The sequence below is a fragment of the Ambystoma mexicanum genome, chromosome 7q, assembly GCF_040938575.1.
Source record: "Ambystoma mexicanum isolate Mex_15411 chromosome 7q, UKY_AmexF1_1, whole genome shotgun sequence".
Classification (NCBI taxonomy): domain Eukaryota; kingdom Metazoa; phylum Chordata; class Amphibia; order Caudata; family Ambystomatidae; genus Ambystoma; species Ambystoma mexicanum.
Genome location: NC_090941.1, coordinates 989,249,377 through 989,262,486, shown reverse-complemented (window position 1 = coordinate 989,262,486; position 13,110 = coordinate 989,249,377). Strand labels below are relative to the sequence as shown.

Genomic DNA, 13,110 nt, shown 5'->3' with positions numbered 1-13,110 from the left:
AGCTGGGCAACGGTGTTTGCCTTCGACGTCGTGGATGGCTCAAAGCTACGGACTTCCGGCAGGACGTCCAGACCAGAGTCCTGGACATGCCCTTCGACGGGAACAACCTGTTTGGGAAGACAGTGGACGATTCCCTTCAGGCCATCAAGGCGGATACTGAGACGGCCCGGGCCCTTGGAGTCCTGCAACGACGGACGCCCTTTCGGAGCGGCGGAGGCAAGGGCGCCTCCAAAGGTTCCGGCGGCGGTTTCGCTTCCTACCGTCAAGCGGCCCGCTCGTCATCGCAAGAGGCCTACAGAGGACGAGGCAAGTCTAGCGGACCCCGCCGTCGTCGCCAAGGAGGTCAAGGCGGCAAGGCCGCGTCCAAGCAGGATTGAACCGGCCGTGGGGTCGGGCCCCCACCGAAGCACCCCGGTGGGAGGCCGGCTGGCGGGCTTCGTCAGCGTGTGGGAGTCCATCTCCACCGACCGTTGGGTGCTGGACGCCCTGGCCCGGGGCCACGCGCTCGAGTTTCAAAGAAGGTGCCCGCGCGTCCCCCCCCGTGGCCAGGAAAGAACTTCACGTCCCTCAACTTCTCCTGGAGGTAAAGGCGATGCTCAGAAAGGGCGCCATCGAACTCGTCCCAAAGAGGCTTCGGGGCTCCGGAGTCTACTCGAGATACTTCCTCGTGAAGAAGAAGACGGGAGGATGGCGCCCCATCCTGGACCTGCGACGTCTGAACAAGTTCATCAAGGCGCAGAAGTTCCGGATGGTCACCCTCCAGCACGTCCTGGGTCAGCTGGAGGAAGGAGACTTCCTATCGTCGTTGGATTTGGAGGATGCCTACTTCCACATTCCCATCCTAAAGGGGCACCGCAAATTCCTCAGATTCGTGGTCCAAGGGCGTCATTACCAGTTCAAAGCCCTTCCCTTCGGACTACGGTCGGCACCCAGGGTATTCACCAAGTGCCTTGCACCGGTGGCGGCGCAGCTGCGCCGCGAGGGGATCCACGTCTACCCCTACCTGGACGACTGGCTCATCCGCGCCAAGACGAGGGAGCTCGCCGTGGTCCACACGGCAAGGACCGTCCAACTCCTCACGGACCTGGGATTCTCCGTGAACTACGCCAAATCCCACCTGGTGCCCGCGCAAGTCGCACTGTTTCTGGGAGCGAGGCTCGACAGTGTCCCTTCTGGCCTCCCCGTCGGAGTAGAGGACCAGGACCATCTTGGGCAAGGTGCAACGGATGTTGGTGGCCGACGCGGCCAAAGTGAGGTCCATCAAGTCCCTCCTCGGGATGATGTCTTCCTGCATCTACCTCATTCCCATGTGCAGGCTCCGGATGCGCCCGTTGCAAGAATTCCTGGATGCGCGCTGGATCCAGACGACGGGCAGCTTCGAGGAAAGGATCAAGCTCGACGAGAGTTTCCGACGAGCGATACGGTGGTGGGGCACCCGCGCGCATCTGGCGGCGGGCATGGACTTCCAGACCCCAGCCCACCAGGAGACTGTGACCACGGATGCCTCCCTGGTAGGGTGGGGAGCGCACACCGAAAATCTGCACGCAAGGGGACTCTGGCTCCCGACGGAGAAGTCCCTAAATATCAACGTCCTGGAGCTCCATGCAGTGTTTTGGGCCCTCAGGTCCTTCCTTCCGTCCCTCAAGGGCAAGGTGGTGAGGATCTTCACCGACAACACCACCACCATGTTTTACATCAGGAAACAGGGCGGAACCAGGTCCCCAGCGCTGTCCAAGGAGGCGCAGGACCTGTGGCATTGGGCCGTCGCCCAAGGGATTTTTCTGGTGCCGTTTCATCTGGCAGGGATAAAAAACACCATCGCCGACTCACTCAGCAGGGAGCTGCGCTCGTGCCACGAGTGGGAACTACGGCAGGATCTGGTGGACCGCCTCTTCCGACGGTGGGGCACACCCCAGATCGACCTGTTCGCGACGGCGACGAACACCAAGTGCCGGAGGTTCGCCAGCAGGTTTCCCCAGACGAGGAGCATGGGCGATGCTTTCTCGTTCCCCTGGGAGGGCCTGTTCCTCTACGCGTTCCCTCCCTTGCCTCTGCTAATCCGGCTCGTCAACCAGCTCAAGAGGTCACGGTGCAGGATGATCCTCGTCGCACCTGCGTGGCCGAGGCAGATATGGTTCCCGGACCTTCTGGACTTGTCAGCGTCCTCGCCGATCAAGCTGCCGGCGGACGCGGATCTACTCTCCAGGGAAGGAGGCGCCATCCTCCACCACGACCCGAAGTCGCTGAACTTGCAGGCCTGGCTCCTGCAGCACTAGAGTTTGGAGGATACGACATACCGGCCGATTGCAGAGAGGTTCTTGCAAAGGCCAGGGCGTCCTCGACTCTTAAATGCTACGGACACAAATGGAAGAGGTTCTCTGTCTGGTGCCACGCACAGAAGATTAACCCTCTACGGATTACGGCTCCCCAAGTACTGCCGTACCTGCTGACGCTGGCCAAAGCTGGTCTGGCACATGCGTCCATCAAGATTCATCTTGCTGCGATCTCCCGATACACCAGAACCACGGGCCGGACGTCCTTGTGGTCTCATCGTCTGGTGAAAGGGACTGTTCAGATCGTTCCCGCCGGTGAAGGCTCCGGCCCCGGCGTGGGAGCTCAACGTGGTGCTGACCAAGCTCATGGGACCTCCGTTCGAGCCTCTGCACTCGGCCCCGTTGAAGTTTCTATCGTGGAAAACAGCTTTTCTTGTGGCCATCACCTCCGCACGACGAGTGGGAGAGATCCAGGCCCTTTCCTGCAAGGCCCCGTACTTGACTTTCCACGACACGAGGGTAGTGCTCAGGACGCACCCCTCCTTCATGCCCAAGGTACCGTCGGACTTCCATCTCAACGAACCCTTGGTGTTACCTGTGTTCTTCCCGTCGCCTTCGTCGCCGGCTGAGAGGACTTTGCACTCGCTGGATGTAGCTAGAGCGCTGAAGTTCTACGTGGACCGCACGAAGGGTTTTCGGAAGACGTCACAACTCTTTGTGAACTTTGGACCTGTCAATCAGGGGAAGGCTCTCTCGAAGGCTTCCATCTCCAGATGGCTCTCCGGCTGTATCATGTGCTGTCACCGGTTGGCAAACCGACCGCTGCCTGGCCGTCCGAGAGCCCATTCCACCAGAGCGATCGCAGCTACCACGGCGTTCCTATCTGGTGTGCCCCTGCTGGACATATGCAGGGCTGCTACGTGGAGGTCGACGCACACCTTCACGAAGTTCTACTGCGTCGACCGGGATTCCAGGGAGGAGTCCAGGGTCGGCCAAGCAGTGCTGCGCAACCTGTTCGCCTGAGGTGAGCCTGGTGAGGAGGTAAGATGCTTAATGTTGAGTTGATGGGATGCTTAATGTTGAGCCTTTGCCACCTCCCGTGGTTGTGCATGTGTGTACTGCTATGTATTCTTTATTCATGAGCATGTGAATCCATGCCAGACCCCATGCTGGAGAAGGAACAAGTTACTTACCTGTAACTGTTGTTCTCCAGCATGGGTCTGGCATGGATTCACATGCGAACCCTCCCGCCTACCCCTCTGCGGCTCTTCACTTGGTCATACTGCCACTTCACGTGCTTCCAAATCTGAAGATGGCTGCCAGAGGCGGTGCTTAGGTAGAGGGCAGTCATTGGCTGTGGTCAGTATGACGCAGAGACCAGTGATTGGTTATTACTACGAAAGACAGATCAGAAACGAAACTGATACTGGTTTTTTCTTTACCGAGGATTCCCAGCCTGACGACGGGGAATATTCATGAGCATGTGAATCCATGCCAGACCCATGCTGGAGAACAACAGTTACAGGTAAGTAACTTGTTCCTTCACTAATATATAAATCCCTGCTAACAGATACAGTGACTATGGACACTCGAACGAAGGAGCGCTGGGAAAAGGCCACCCGAACCACGATTCCAGAAGAAGACTGGACTCGTATCCTGCGGCAAACACAGAGTGGCGATAAACACGCTTTTTAAGCAAATACAGTTCAACTTTTTACACCAAACCTACTTCACCCTGGCCAGGAAACCGACAACACCGGGAGTCACCAGCACAATGCGAGCGGTGTAACGCCCAGATGGCTGACTTCTTCCACCTCGCCTGGGACTGTCCTGTGGTCACTCAGTTTTGGTCCCAAGTCCTACAAACGGTAGCAGCAATAATAGGTGAAGAACTAGTGCCACTTCCCTTGGTGGCCCTCCTCAGTCTGACCAAATACCTGCACCCCTCAATAAGGAAACTGGCAGCTGTTCTCTGGGTTCTGGCACGCAGGAGGATCGCCATGTCATGGGGCCGCGGACCGGCACCCTCTCTGGCAGCTTGGAAAAAAGATATCCTGTACTGTCAAGACCTGGACACCGAATTCCTGCGAACGCTCCCACTACATGCACGCCCACCAGATATATGGGGCCCCTATGTGGCATACCTACTTACGACCACAGCAGACTCAGAGGAGCAAACTGCATGAAGCACTGATTCTAATATAGACTATCCCAAAGCGCTGCCATCCACGAATTGCCAAAAAGGGGAGCTTGTCACTACAAAATACTTGCGCATAATGGTGACACGGGTGGGCTGGATGGAAGAGGGGATGGGCTGAGAGGCGCTAGGGTTGCTGCTGCACCCAATTGGTGCATGTTTGTTTATGTATAAAGCCAAAAAAATAAGTTTTAAAACATTTTTTAAAAAATATATAATATATGGGGTGTGGGTTTTTGGGAATACATAAATAATTTAAGGGAATGGAGGGTTGCGGGGGAACCCCCCAAAAATAATTTGTTAAAAATGTGATGGTTTTTTCGTTAAAAAAATTGCAGTACAAGAAAACCGCAAAAAAATCTGTGACGAAATGACATGGAACCAAAAAAAATCAGGCCAGATGTAGCTCCACTTGTATCCTTGGAGCCACTCTTTACAATTTCTGATTGTGTAGCTGCGTTCTGTTCATCAGCTTTGGTTTTTACTGGGAAATTGTAGTCTTTCTGACTCTAGCATTTACTAATGCCTGCGGCTGCATATATCCTATTCGTAATGCAAGGTTCTCTTCTGGGGAAATTCAGGAAATTTACTGTAAGCACAATAAGTAATATAAGACTAGTAGGCATTATTTGTAATGCCTACTAGGAAAACGCATGCGTGGTGCTTTGCTTCGGCATTTTTTCGTTCTGGCTCTTGCACGTGCTAACTGCAGTCTCATAATCACTATGATTACGCCCCTGAAATGCCAGTTTAAACCTGAAAGACCTACACTTTAAGATTTCGTTTGTTTTGACTAGCCAGATGGGTAATTATTGCATTCTTCTAAATAGATGCATTGAGAGGGAAACCTCCTTCAAATTGGATTATACATGTGATGGCAACAATTCTAATTTACCATTCTGTTTCCCGCCGTGTAGTCTAGTTTTCATTTTATCTTATCCTACAGTCACCATGTTACTTTGTTACAAGCATCTGGTATCCAGTTCTGTGTGGCATGCCGCACAGCTCTTTTGTTGAAGATTTTCTTTATTTGAATTTTCAAAGAACAATCACTTGTCATACATTGAATATACAGTTTGAAAGCCCAGACAACATCCCTTTATCCAGCATAGTCGGTTTCTCATGCCAAGTAAAACCAGGAAATGGTAACACAATTCACCGTCTCACCCACCCCCCAGCCGCCACTAACCTTTTCTTTTCCACCCTTCAAGACAATCCTGATTGGCTCGTCACTTCGAGGAAGGATGCAAGTCTGGATTTAGCTCCAATTTATCCCTGAACTCGTGCCACACTGTGGATCGCACCTCAGTTCCTTCATCCAGACTTACCTGAACACTCCTATCCCCTCTCACCAATTTGTGCAATGCCCTGCACCAGTCTCCCATCTCGCGACCAGCCTGCGCCTTACACACCATAGCTAGTTCCCTCCTGGCCAGCAGTAGGCCCAATGCCAGAGCTCTAGCTACTTCCTTCCATAAGGGCAATAACCCCAGCAAGCAGTATTTAATTGTGAAGTGGACACGCATCCCAAACAGTTCTGGCATCCTAAAATCCCACCACCCGGTTGCACTGCCACCACATGTGTAAGAAGATCCCAACCTCCTTTTGCATCTCCATAAAACCGAGTCCCCCCCCACTGCCAACTTGACCGTATTAAGTGGTCTAACATATGCCCCAAGTACTATTTTATATTGTATCCATTGAAATTTTGCATTGCTGGAGTCTAGTTTCGCATGTCCAAGTACTCACCCATTCGCCATCTGGGAGTTGTTCCCCATGTCGGCTTCCAATTTAGATCTGAGCTTTGCTGCTGCATTATTACATTCTGCCCGCTAGCTGCATACAACTGAGTCCTCCCCCCTCCACTAGTTGCGTAAGGGTTACATTCATCCCATGAGTATGTGGAACCCTCCTTGGCTGCTCTCACTCCAGCCATCAATGTGGCAAACTGTAAGAAGTTCAGGGGAACCAAGGGATGAGCACTCTTGAATTCGGCGTATGTAATTGCCCTGTCCCCCATGTATAGATAATCTAGAATCCAACCCCGCCCCAGCCACCCGATCTCCCTCTCAACTGAGCGGCTGCCGTACTGATGGATGTGCACTTCTCGGGAGGACGCACGATTTTGCTCAAGAGAAGCTAAAATTGGTAATTGCCTGGCCATAACAAATAGCACCTCAGTTCTTTTCCAGTCATTGGATGCTGCGCATTGATGAAAAATCGTATAGTGGCAGGCCTTAATGGGTACATAATACGATCACTTCCCACATGTGAGACTTATGTCTTGCAAACCCTTTATTTCAGGAACATTCCCTGGCGCCCTTGACACCAGTGGCCACAAGCTGGGAAACCTGTTAGGATTCCCTGATGAAGACGTGGACTTAATAATTCCATCACTTCGAAACCAGTCGGAAACCGAAGACTGTTGGAGATGTGAATTTTATGAAGTGTATTAATGACTATTTAGATCCACTCCAAATGATGACATGTTCTTAAATGTTTCATGCTGCATGAAATTATTTCTGGAAAATGTTGCTTCATGTCATCTGAATGTCCTTTCACATCTAAAAGAAAAAAAAATGTTGTGGATGTATTTGTTGTATGTATGAGAATGCATGTTGAATGAATGAACTATCATTGCAGTTAACGTGTTTGGCTATCTGTAATGTTTTAAATTTTGTTTTTCCTGCAACCTGAGTATTAAGTAATATGATTGATTCACTTTTGTAAATTTTGTATCAAGGCTAATAAATATTTTTGATATGCTACATTTAAATAGTCTCCTCTGGACTTTTTTTCAGTATACTTCACTACCCACCATAACATTGAAATTACTCTTAAAAGCCAACATCTTTTATAATCTAAAGATATGTTGAAAACAAAACCTGTCCCAGTCAGCTCAAATGTGCTTCTTCAGTATGTTTGATAGGGGGTTCAGCATTTGTACGGCAAAGCTCGGCTACCTCACAGATTTGCTTGGAAGTTAGAGGAAAAAATGTGTTTCTTTTTTTAAACGCCTGTTCCTATTAGGGGGGAGGCTTTTCTACTCCATGTTCTTCCTGCTGACGGTTTACATCATTAAGCAGGTGGGTTGCGCTCATTTATCCAATACACAATAACAATCTGAAGTACTTTGGTTGGTCGTGTTTTGGGGAATCACTATTCTCCAGCTGGTCATGCCATGTAGCAAATCGGGGTTTAGAACAGCTTGGTGTTTGAACAAAATGTGGTAAGATGAACATTGTCTGGGCTCTGTGGGGGTACCCAGGGTCCCTCAAATGTTTTCAGTGAGGCCACTTTCCCGCACGTCCATACCTACTAGAATCCTAGATGTTGGTTTTCTGAATCTCTCATAGCCTTCATTCTGGGGTTTTAAACTTTTGTTGGATTGTACCAATTGTCAGCCATGAAATGTCAATTTTGCCTATTTGTCATATCCAGCAATGCGACTTCTGGAACAAGGAGTAAAGTTTAGCCTCCACTGCGCACACCATCTCGTCTTTCCAATCAGCTGCTGGTGTGAATGTCTTGCAGCACAGCATTCATGGTCGGGATAATCAATTGAAAACCTGCAAACATTGGCCATTGCCTCTCCAGAAGAAGGGGGCACCTGGAATCCAAAGTAAAACCTGCAGCTCTGTGCTTAGTTTCAGGTTGTAGGAAAAGATGTTGCGACAGTTGGCTAGGTTTAGATGTCGAAGGGGGCATGAATATGTAGAAAAGTCTGCCTGCTCTTCATGTGTATTTGGAGAAGGGGATAGATAATCCGTTCCACGAGAGTAGCCAGATTTATGTATTTGATAGAGCCAAAGGTGTGAGGGAGGGACGGAGGGAGGGTGCGTGGGTTGGTCATCTTTTTAGTTTTTGTTACAAAACTAGTGGTATAGATTAGAATGCTACTATAGTGTCACAGGACGGCAGCTGGAACGGTAAAACCGTCCTGTGCGAAGCCTTGACACCCTTGGTCCTGACTTCTGCTGTTTTTAGGCACCTCATGTACCATGTTCAGAGGTTTCCCAATACTGAGCCACAGCTGAAACCTTTTATTAGGAAACGACGGAACCTGCTGGTGGATAGCTGTCTATCCGAAATGCGTTGGCCACTTTATCCGTTTCCTTGTTTTTTATTGGTATTTGACAAGGATTATCATTAAATTGGTTCTCTATACAATAACTGTAATGTATTGTACTTGATAGCAACTAACAGTTGAATCGTTGAGTTATACGGCTTGGTGTGGACTCTCTGAGCACACAGTATTATTGCCATTTTGCTATACTCTTCTGTGTACATGAATACATTGCCCTCACATAGGTTTGGGCTCAGAGCTGACACTTGTACAATGTTCAATTGTTGTGGCTTTGATAATTGTGTGCTCTCATCAGTCACCATACCATACCCAGTTATGGCTTATTCGTTAATTAACCTTCCACTGTACGGATAGGCAACAAATAATAAATTTTGAATCTTGGGGGCAGAAGTTAAAATGTCACCTAAGTGCATGACTTTGGGACACAGCAGATTCCAGAAATGAGCATGTGACATTTGAACACTGATGAGTAGGTGCTGCAATCAGGCTTGTGCAGCTAGGGCACATGTTTGCACTATGCTTTGGGCATGGAACTTTTTGAAAGGGGGGGGCTGGGCCTAATTTGCAGACTCCCTTTTCAGAAACTGTTACCTGCATCATTTTATGGATTACAAATTTAAGCCAAGACTTTCACACCCTGGCAATCGGCCATAAATCAGACTCCTCTTTCATCTCCATGCAGTGCGCTGGGTGGTGCTAGTGACTGGGAAGGGGGGCCTGAGAAACGGAGCAAGCCGACATCCGTGCACTGTGCAGGTTGGTGTCCTAGTCCAGGAAGGTGATGTGAAGGTCGGAGAGGTACAGCTGGAAGGGAGACAACAGGCGTGTACAAACCGCACACCGCTTGCTTCAATTTGATGGTTTCTGGGAGACCTGACAGGCCGTCTGCCGCTTCCCCCATGGGTGGTCATTGGCAGTACATTTAAAATGTGAATCCACTTTTTTTTATAGTCTTGCTAAAATATTGTTGCCTTTGCATTTTGAAAGTTGCTCAGAATGCGTTTGAGTTATAATTCCATCACAAGCTCTACTAAAAGTAGTTGACATGTTTGCTGTTTTAATACTGAGTGCTAATGGATTATATATACATTTGCAGTGAATGTTATCTTTGAACAGCTTTCAAGTATTGTTTTGCTGGTCTTCTGCACGTTTTGAAAGCCCTCTGAAAAGCATTGGAAATGTACTTTGAGGTGTTCAGCTCTTGGAGCTGCAGCGTTGCAGAATTTATCCAAGCAGCCCTCGATGCGTTGCCGTCAGCCATAAAAAAAATAAATTTTCTTTTGTATTGTGGTGTTTAAATGTTTATGGGTTTATTTGTATATGGCGGTGGAACTCTTTGAAATAATTAAATTACTGTTCTTGGTAAAGTAATATTCCGTGTCCACCGCTTTACAAGGCTATGTGCACATTTTTTTACTCTGTTGGGTAACTGAGGTGATTCCAATCGCCATTTCTGTTTTTGCAGCTTGGTCGAGTTCATATTTCAGTGTAAAGCAGCAGCCTGGAAATGCCTTAGCCGCGGTGCCCGCTGGGATTTCTGAAATATCCATTAAGGGCTTTCTCGCCCCAGTAACACCTAGGTGGCTCTAGTGCCATGGTGTCTGCCTGTTACTTAGTGGCACATCAAAACCTACCAACGGAATTGTTATGGCAGTTGTTCTCAGCCGGCCCAATGGCTGTCTGAAATGGGTCACAGTCCGCGGTATGTCTGGGTCACAGGGGGGGACGACATGCTCGGAGGAAAAATAGCAACCTAAACACGTCCACAACGTCGCTGCAACAACGGAAGCAAAACGCTCACCTAATTCTCGCACTTGAACTTTTTTTAAAAACAGGTTAACATTTCTTTACTGGCTACAAAAGAAAATCAGTCGATTCATAATAATTCGCTTTTGTATAGCACTATCTTATCCCACGGTTTGTGGTGCTCTTATCGACCTCGGAAGGGTGAAAGGCTTCCGGGGTTCGAACCTGCTGTACTCGCTGCGTGCTATCTGACCGGCTAGGTTTGTGAATAGGTGTAACATTGCCAGCTTTCACTTGGACTTTTATGCTTAGTCCGTCCCTTACCCTCAAAAGAAATGACTTGTCAAAGTAAAACAGTTGCAGACAGTGCCGCCATTTTAGGTTTTTAGAGCGCAATGGAGCAGCTCGATATCTCGTCCCCTGGGGCTCCAGCGATCGTCGGAGGATCCACAAATTTAGCTCAGTGCTGCCCTAATCTTCTTCTGTGCAAATTCGTTTAACATCGTAATATGCACTGCTAAAAGGATATTTATCAGGATCTAAGCAGGAGGTCACGCTTACATGTCCGCACAGCATGGACTCTGGCCACGCTGCCCTCGCACTTAAACTTTTATAACCTTTACAATGCAATGTGATACGGTCTGCAATTATTAACTTGTTTGCTTTTGGTTATAAGGTTGTTATCGGTGTTTTTTACACGCCTGTTGACTGCCCATGCTAATCCATCTGGCCACTCCCACCAACCCACTACCTGCCACACCCTTCCCAGAAAACGCCCTCCTTCGATAGCTTTAAGCTAGCTCTTATTTAGTTGCATCTAACTTGGCGTGTGGCCCTATCTATGCCTGCTGGCGTTGTTTATAAACAGTTTTGATTTATTAGCATCTTGTATGTTCTTGCATCTGTTCCTTGCACTGAAGTCCTGTTGCAAACCAACATTGGCAAAGACAACAGTTTTGGCTTTGTGTTGGTATGCATTAGGCACTTGCCAGGCACTGACACCATGTTTCCGGTACTCTCACCATTTTATGGCCTGATAGTACCCCATATGGTAGTGCTCGGCAAATGTCTACAAAAAGTCATAACGGCTGGCTTTGCCAATGCTTGTTTCTTCTGTTAAGGGCCTAAAATGTAGGTTATCTATGGTTTTGCTTTTGATTGCCATGGCACAGAATAATTTCTGGTTGTTTGGGCAGTGCCACTGCCTGAGCTGCCGTCACTTGTCAAAAATGACAGTGCTAGTTTATCTCTGGATGCAATTTATTTTTTATTTTTTTTAATGAAAAATTCTTTTTTATTGTGGTGCAGGTCTGTACAGCATTGGAAATAAAACAGAATGCAGAACACAAGGAGCAGGGCAACAAACGAACAATGCAGTTAAACAGGTTCTCGTTAACAAATAAACATCTTGCAACCAAATTTACAGACATGTTAGTTTTATGCAACTTCCTCTTCTGCCTCCTCCTCAAACTCTCCTTCTGGATGCAATTCTTGTTTACTAGCGTTGTGCATTTTTCGCGTTGAACCTAAGGAAGCTGACAAGCTGATGGTATTTAGTTTTACTTGATGAGCAAATTTCACCCAAAATAGTAGCGGGTATTTTTGCAAAAACTGTTACTACTTTCCAAACGATTTGGGGGTAATGTTATCGGTAGTGAAACATCAGATTTTAATGGTTTATGAATCTTTGAACCAGCGTGTATTGATTACACATAAGGCTTCCAATAGTAAACCAGTTTTTTCCTGGAGCAATCTGGAGTACTACACTATGGCTAGTCGGTAGTAACCAAGCCACATAGAGTAGAGGTATGATGGGAATACTCGACCTTGGTGTAAAAGCAACATTCACAGTTCATATGTAGACCTACACTGAAAACATACACATTGCGATTCTTTAGTTTGGGCTTTAAACATTTTTAATGGGGAGATAAAATGTTGGCAAATCTGAGGACCCTGGTCAGGAAAACTATAAAACCCTTCCTCCCAAATCCTGACAGACTGGGTGATATTATGAGATACTTACTAGAGCAGGTTTCCTTGGATTTCAAGGCCAGGTGCTGACTACTACGGTGGTGATGGGTGCATTATAAATATTGGATAACTGAAGATTTCCTGAAATTACGCCATATTACTTAAAGCCGCCATGTAACAAACATGATTTCAGGGAAGATCTTATCTTTCGCAGCCAAAGACACAAAGGTGAGAGTATATAAGGCCAGCTCTTAATTGCATTTGACAAAAGGAGACAAGCCTTTATGAAGCCTTGGATGAATAATCAGTTCATGAGAGAATAAGAATAGCAGTAAGTAATATAATGAGTTTTAAGTCATGTTTTTAATGCCATATGTTAATGTACTGCGATGTGGGATGTGATCTATGCCTTAATTGGAGGTTATTTTAGTTTACAATGCAGTTGTATGATTGTTTCAGTTGATTTTTATACTTGATTTTTCATTCGATTCCTAATTTTAAATAATTATGCAATTCTTTCCAGTAACTTGTTGATGTGATTTGTACTGCACTCCACTGGCATTTTCATAGTGTTCAGGTGCAGTGGCAGATCTGAAAAGGAAGACGAGAGGTTTGTTAGTGGGAGGCGAGAGAGCGCACGCGCACACGTTTTTTGCTGTTCTGTTGGCAGCTTTTGCTTCTAGATGGTAGGGGTTGGTGGGTTGTATGGGTGGTTTTGTGTGCCTGTGGTGCATTGTTGGAGTTTGAGCATGTTGTGATTTAAGTTAAGGAGGTGTGTATTTTCTACCTAATTTTAGAGTCGTTGGTGTAGTTATTTGTGCTCATATTTGATAATT

At 47.7% G+C, this 13,110-nt stretch overlaps 1 protein-coding gene across 3 annotated transcripts in view; it reads left to right on the top strand.

The window, feature by feature from the left end:
• The window catches only part of RAB6A (RAB6A, member RAS oncogene family), a 530,104-nt gene that overhangs the window by 136,044 nt on the left and 380,950 nt on the right, over positions 1–13,110 (top strand). The gene's annotated exons all lie outside the window — the stretch shown is intronic.